The sequence below is a fragment of the Pogoniulus pusillus genome, chromosome W, assembly GCF_015220805.1.
Source record: "Pogoniulus pusillus isolate bPogPus1 chromosome W, bPogPus1.pri, whole genome shotgun sequence".
Taxonomy (NCBI): domain Eukaryota; kingdom Metazoa; phylum Chordata; class Aves; order Piciformes; family Lybiidae; genus Pogoniulus; species Pogoniulus pusillus.
The window spans coordinates 5587694-5595344 of NC_087308.1; the positions used below are offsets into that span (position 1 = coordinate 5587694).

Sequence of the window (7651 nt, forward strand, 5' to 3'; positions counted from 1 at the left end):
GAAGAGGCCACCCCCCACCTGGCTACAATGTCCCTTCAGGTAGTTGTAGACAGTAATATGATCACCCCTGAGCCTCCTCTTCTGCAAGCTTAATAACCCCAGCTCCCTCAGCCTCTCCTCATAGGGTTTGTGTTCCAGGCCCTTCATCAGCTTTGTTGCCCTTCTCTGGACATGCTCCAGCACCTCAACATCTTTCTTGAATTGAGGGGCCCAGAACTGGACACAGTACATTGTCAGTGGCACTGGCATTTCTGCTATTTCCTAGCAATCTCCCTCTCTTTCTTTTGACACTGAGCAATGGGTGCAAAAAGGTGTTGCAGCCTAATCTGTAGAAGGAATTAGTCAGTAAAGCGATAGGTAAATACCCCAGTCAGGAACTATTAGCTATCATTTTGAGTGGAAATTGTCATTATCAGGTGGCTAAAAAGATGCACCTGTGTGTGTCCATGCCTGTAACAGGGGCAAAAATGGTTCTAAGTCGTCATCGTTATTCTTGCTATCATTTCCATAAACTTTCTAACATTTGGCATTGTACTCAAGTCCGTGTGTAAGTCAATGTCCTGAGGTCTGACTCTGGCCTCAGTAATTTTCCAGCTCAAAACAGTTCCGAGGTTCTGCTGCTTCCAGCAGAAAAAAAAAAATCTGTAAATAGAGATAACGGACGTATGGAGGAGGCGGGGGGGGGGGGGCAGCCCTAGAGCCACTGGTGTCCTCTGATCTCCATCTTGCCCAGCCCCCAGCTGTTTCAGCTCATCCACCACTTGCTGTTTCTGTCCTTCTTTCCCCCTATACTATCTATCCTTATTACCTAATATGAAATCTACTTTGAAAACTTTTAAACTGCCGCCTTTCCTCTCAGACTCTTCAAGACAGAGGCAGAGGACACAAGAGAAAAAAGGAAAAAGGCAGAGGCTAAGCTGTGTGAGCTACTGTTGAGGAACGGAGTTTAGGGGAATTTTGGGGAATAACATGCGAGGCCGATGTATAAAAGAAAGTTTAAATGATTTATTACTAAACACTAGAAATCCCCTTCCCCAAACTTATTTATAACTATCCCACGTAAGTTCTTGGTTCACGGTTGCAGATTAAAATAGAGAATGGCTAAAATGAAGAGAGTCTGTGATTTTAGGAGAGTTCATTTGAATCTTGAGAGATTATTCAGTCTCTAAATAAAGAGTTTGTCGGTTACTCACTGTCCAAATGCAGTTCAGAGAAGATTCTTAGAGTATTTATGAATTCAAGGTGCGTTGTTCGAGCCTCTGCGATTCTGGGCCGAGTTGAGCCCTTGCTTTCTGAGGCTAACGAGAATCAGGTGCTGCCGAGTTCGTGCCGTCCCGAACTGGCCGTAAATTCAATGCTGCGGTGCGAATGCTGAGTGATGCGTATGCAGGCAGGGTATCATTCAGAAGGAGAGCAGGAGGACGAAGGGCTCTCAATTAAGGCTAATGCAGCATTTTTATAGTGTTCAAAAGAGGTGTGTTCAGACAGTTCATGCGGACTTACATTAATTCTACAGATTGGTACAAAGTTATAATCAATTCATACAATTGGACAATTATTACCAAAAACAACCTGTAAGACCACCCAGGGGTCAGCCCCCAACAGATGTTCACCGGGCGATGGGAACCAAGGTCTTTTATTTCAAAACATAGCCTATGTTTACCTTTTACCCCCCTGGGAAAGAAATCTTCCCAGGGCTGTTCGGCTCATGCAAGCAGATAGAAATATTGTTTTGGTTTTGCGATGGCTTGGCCTTCATGTGAGCCTCAATCCTGTGTACAAATGGGGCCTTTGCAAGAGGCTTTGCTACCTTCCATGACAGCTACTGAAATGCTAATCCCCCTGTAGCTTTACAAACGCAAATTGACCGAACTTCTGAAGCAACTCAAGGAAACCCATGAATTCTTTCCTCCCCACCGATCTCCTCCCGGCACCTCCCTCAGTCCCCTATCTTCTGGAGACTCACAGGAGACCTCTCGGCTGCAGGATGTGGTCCGCTGGAGATGGGGTGGGCGGGGGCGCGGCGGGCTGCGACGGTGAAGGGGGGCGGATCTGGAGACTGCTCCGCCGAGCCGCGGGAAGGGGGGGGGGGATTCCGAGCTGTCTGGCGCGGTCACTTCTGCCGTCTGTCCTTTCCCTCTGTACCTTCAGTAGCGTCTTTTACCGGTTGAAAGCTAAAAGCCTCTGTCCTTCATCGCATGCTGTCGGCGGCGGGGACGCGGGGGCGCGGTGGGGGGGGGGGGGGCTGCATTCCGGACGATAAACAGACCCGGCGATCGCGGTAAGAAGGCACCGCAGCAGCTGGCAGATTCGCTACAGCAGTAGATTCGACACGGCACTCACGGCTGCAGGCAGCCGCTCTTTGCACGGCAGTCCCGAAAAACTTTTTCAAGCTGAGAAGCTTTTGTAGCTTGCTGCCGTCGGGTGGCTATTGGCAGTCGCCATTACGGGGTGTCGGTGAGTCGCTACCGGCAGCCGCCATTACGGGTGGTGGTCATGGGCGGTTCCCGGTGACGCGCGGCCCCCATTGCGCCTGCCGGCGGGATTTTTGTCCACTAAGGCAATGATTTAAGTCTCGCCAGGCGGATTTGAGTGATTTTAACGGGTCTACAGTCATCAGCAACTCAGTCCCAAGCGCGTCTCTCCCACGTCTCTCCCAGTGCTCCGGCTAGACCGATATAAAGTCCTCTAGCCTCCTATGCGCTCAGCCCACAGAGCTTAAGCAAGTCTGACGAGATGTCTCTCGGAGTCTAAAACACGTCAGCGGGGACAGTGCCACGGCCATTGCCACGTGGCCTTACCTGTTTTAATTCGGAGTACCCACCTGCAGCGTGGATGTCCGGCATTCGCTCCCTTCTTTCAGCTATGCCCTCCGGTCCGGTGGCACCGGTGACGATATCAAAAACGTCCTCAGGATGATCGGCCCCTTTTTGCCAAACCTCCGGCCTCTTGAACGCGGTCCTACCCGCTGCCGGCCTGCCTCGGTATGACCCGAATAACTGATTCACTGTTCAGGCGCCAATTGTTGGCGTTTAGCCGGTGGAGCACCTTGGGTAAAATGACTCTTTGTTCACCAATATGGTTAGATGGTCATAATCCACTTTATTTCCGTGATACAGTGACTTATATGCATTCTAGCAAGAGGTGTGCTCCACCAAGATTGATTACAATCAGAGGGTACAGGGTTACTTGTAAGGCATCAATAGGTCAGCATACCATAACATTCTAAGGGTCAGCCCTCCAGACCACCTACTCCAGCCCCCTTGGCTATCTAACTCTGCCCACTGCAGCTGTGTGTGGGGTGCTCACTTGTTTACAGTTTGATTTCCTGGGCTAGCAGTGTCCCCAGGCCATTTCTCAACACAGTTGCTCGTGTTTATCATTTCTGTGTTCTCTGCTAACAAGAATTCAGAACAATACAACAATATAGAAACGCAACTCCCCTCCCAGAAACCTGAGTCCCCAGGAGGGGCTCTCAACCACCCCTGCACCTTCCCCCTGCCCCTCTCAACCTTACCCTAGTCCCAAGGAAGAATAGAGGTTCGGCCAAAAGGTTAAGAAGCAAAGTTAGTGGAAGGTGAGGTTAGGGAGATGCAGCTCAGTCAAAGCCCAGCCTGAGAGTGAAGACAAAATGGCGAGAGAGTTATCTAATGTTTACATTTCTTGTTCAGCAAGACTCTGAGGGAAGGAGACATCACCATTGTTTTCCTTTCACAGCCTATGATCTAATTTTTCTCACCAAAACATTCTAGCCTGCTTCAAACTAGCACACTTACCCAGCAGGACACACTCCAAATGCAGGCTCTCCATCTACAGCCTCAGCCTGCCTGCACACACTGCCCGTGCTGGGACACCAAAGCACGTCTGTTTCTTCCGCAGCCACCAACTCATCCCCTGAATTGGGAGTGGCTGCACCCAGCAAGAGAGTGGCCACCACGGCAATCAGCCCACCAAGGTGTACGGCACTGCTTTCACCTGGCACCATCTTCAAAATGCTGCCTGGATCTACGGGTCCAGGGGAGGCCACCAGCACGGATGGAGCTGCCTGCGTTTCCACTGCCCGCATTTCCACCATCCGCGGATTCCCATCAAGAGGGGAAAACTTACATGGGTTTGCCTGCTCCGCTCTCCCCCACCCCTCCAGCTCGCCCCGTGCAGGGTCGCTTGGCACCCTGCTGTGGGTTGTCTCGAGCCGTGGCCGCTTCAGGGGTGGGGGTCCCATATCATCATCAACCACCTCAGAAACTCGCTTCTCGCCGCTTCCTTCTCCCCCCTCTGCCACCCAGGAGGGGAGCGGCTCACTTCTCCAGGCCTTCCAACTCTCCATACCAGCTTCACTAAGAGGCACCATTTCCCCCAAGCTCTAATTCTGTATTTTTCTCCAATTCAGTCCATGCACAACCATATGGGCCACGAAAATTCTGTCGTAGTTTTATTAAAGAGAGCATGACAGAGATTAAACTCTCAAATCAAATTGGAGAGAAAATACAGAATTATATTTAGAGAGAGAAAACAGCAATAGACATTACAAAAGCAATTAGCATGGCAAACCCCCTTGAAGTTTCCCCCATCCCCCAAAAAAATATATCTACACTCCCCAGTGCTCCAATCCTCCCCCCCCAACGCCTCCGCCATCCAAGAGGCTCACCGCTCACATGTTCCCGATAAAGTGGCTCCCACCACACACTCAGGGCAGGAGGAGGAGGAAAGGAGAGCGAACTGACCTTGTTGTCAGTCTATAAAGAGATAGCAGAATTATGGGATTCAATAACAATCTTCTAGTCCCCAGAAAATGTTTTTAATCCTATAGCCTCAACCTGGGACATCATTATAGGTTGGGGTTTGGTTCTCTCTTCTGGGTTATGGGGTACAATGGCCACCTGCATCCCTTGCACAACCATTGTGATCCGTTTTACAAAACATGGAATGAGACAGGGTACAATTAATATCACAATCAGCATTCCCCCTCCCACTAAAGCCAATTTAGTAAACCAATCGCTTACCCCCAGGTTATACCGGGATGTGAGTAATTTTCTTCATCTCTTTTACCAGTTGGTTAACAGCATTTTCTTCATCATCTATTTCCAAGCAGCAATTGGTTAGGTTGAATTTCCCACACACACCCCCTTCATGAGCTAGTAAGTAGCCTAATGCAAATCTATTTTGATCTATTGCAGTTCTCATTTGGGTATTTTGCTTCGCTACCAGGTTCAAAGCATCTCCAGTTTTGTTTACTACTAGTTCTACTACTGCTTGCAGTCTAATTATTCTATTAAGCATATATATTGGGGTTCCATAACCCCAAGATCCATCTTCTGCCCGTGTTGCAGGATCATAATAGGCAATGATCCCTTCGGGAGACCACTCATTGTCTTTCCAATTTCCTACTTGGAGATTCCTCCTGGCCCTTCTTAACTCATCAGTCTCAGTGTACAGCTGCACGCCTAGTCTTTCTCCCTTGGAGATAGGTAACAGGAAGAAGCTGGGCCTAATTGTTCCCAATACACATGATCCTACCCAATTTTTGGGTAAGTGAGCATAGGCTACTCTCCCATATATCCAATAATATCCACTCGGGGCTAGCCACCCATTTATGATTGTGCTACCATTAGTCCAGTTTCTCAATTGGGATGGCATCTCCAGAGGAGTGCCCCATTTTTCCCATGTATTTTCAGTTTTGTTACACTCATAACCTCCTTCACATTCCAAATTTCCTACAAATTGACCATCACCCAGTCTCTGCCAGCAACTTCTTCCAATTATACTGGTTTGTAGGACCCACTGCTGCTTTCTGTTACCTCTCTCCACTTTCCAGGTGTTAGGATCAGAGATGTTCACTTCCACTGATTCCCAGGGCCATCGATCTCCTTGATTGGTACCTCCACAGACATAATAATTGGTTACAGTCAATGTTTTTGCAATATTCTCAGACAAATTTACAAAAAGATTTTTAGCAACTGTTGGAATCTCATACTTCTGATTCTATTTTATGATAAAATGAATGAAATACCAAATGTTGTGATTTTCCCTACAATACTGGCGGCATTGGCCAGGATCCTCTGGGCAAATGTATTTTTCTTGCCCACTATAATAATAACGTCTCCACCCCGTATTCCCACAATTTGAAGCATCGTTGTTGTCAATAGCAAGCATCAAAAGTGACCCAAAGGGGTTGGCTGCGGTCAGTGGCCATTTGGCTTCTTCCTAATAATTTTCCTTTCTCATCATTTGCCCTTATTTCTACCCACCATAGATAGGGAACTTCCTTTGGATCACAACAAGTGATTTTTTAACGTCTCATTACACCTGTTTTTTATAACAGGGATTTAACTTTCGTCCTTTGCACTCATAACTTGTATGGTATACCAGTGTTTGAGACACAATTTTGCCCCTCCGAGTTGCAGCAATGCAGTCACTGCAGTTCTGGTCTTGTTCCAGGGCTAGGAGGCTTAACCCAGATATGCACAGAAGAGGTCCGGTCAGGGCCATGTTACTCGGCGGTCACAGCCCAGAGGGGTTGCAGCCCTTGGCAGACCTTCTTCAGCTGCAGCACTGGTTCCCACTCCAGTCTTGCCTTCTTTTTATTTCCTTGGGTGCCTCTCACTGCCCTTTTTGCTTTTCTTGAAATATGTGTCACAAATTAAATTAAATCAAACAAACAAAATAAACAAACCAACAAAAAAACCCCAACTAACTAACAAACAAAATCAAACAAAAACTCTTCCCCACTAAACAACCTCCCCTGTGTGATAGTTTGAAGCAAGCTAAAATGTTTTGGTAAAAGAACTAGATAATGGGCAGTGAAATGAAAACAATTGATGTCAACTTCTCTCACAGTCACGCTGAGAACTCTGGGAAGAAGAAGAAAACTTTCTCCATTTTGTCTTTCATTCTGCCTTTGCCTTCAGACCTAGTCACATCTCATTAACTTTGCTCCCACTAATCCTGCTCCCTAACCTCTTGGCTGAACCTCTCTTCTTCCTGAGAACTGGGGTAAGGTTGAGAGGGCAAGGGGAGGTTTTGGGGTGGTTTGAGAGCCCCTCCTGGGGACTCAGGTTTCTGGGAGGGGAGTTGTGCTTCTGTATTGTTTATCCTTTGTATATTTCTGTATATAGTGTAAATAACTGCTTGTATATCTGCTGCTGTAAAATAAATAGCTTCATTTATATTCCCAGAGGCCGTCTGAGTTAGCTGGGGCAAATTCAAAAGTGTGGGGGGGTGGGTTAAGAGCCCAAACCATCACACCCTGTTTTTAACAATTTCAACACCTGTGGCCAGTTTTGAATATTGGTTCTGAAGTCCCAATTAGTCCCCTAGGAGTGATAAGTGTTTAGAAATTCCACCAGTGCTTATCTTATTGCCTCCTTAGAGTCACTTTTGTTTCTCCTGGGTCCGAAGTCACTTGCCACTCCTGGACAGGTGCTTTTACTCGCGAGGCGTGTGTCCAGCCTTTTTCCGCTGTTCTGGTGGCCGTTTCTGTGGTGAGCAACACAAGAAAAGGGCCTTCCCATATAGTTAACAAAGTTTCTTCTTTCCAAGTCTTTATCAGTACCTTTTCATCAGGTTTCATTTTATGGATTGCAAACCCCAGAGGCGGAGTTTGATCTAGCATCCCCCTATTTCTGGATGTTCTCATCCTCTATCAGTTTGT

The 7651-nt window shown here is 47.6% G+C and overlaps 1 long non-coding RNA gene across 1 annotated transcript; it reads right to left on the bottom strand.

The window, feature by feature from the left end:
- Nucleotides 1-983: 983 nt before the first annotated feature.
- LOC135192865 (uncharacterized) lies at nucleotides 984-2505 on the bottom strand. The gene is made up of 2 exons (XR_010309057.1): nucleotides 1967-2505; nucleotides 984-1510 (listed from the first exon to the last, which is right to left on the bottom strand). It is a non-coding gene; the product is annotated as an uncharacterized LOC135192865 (long non-coding RNA).
- Between the last annotated feature and the right edge of the window lie 5146 nt (nucleotides 2506-7651).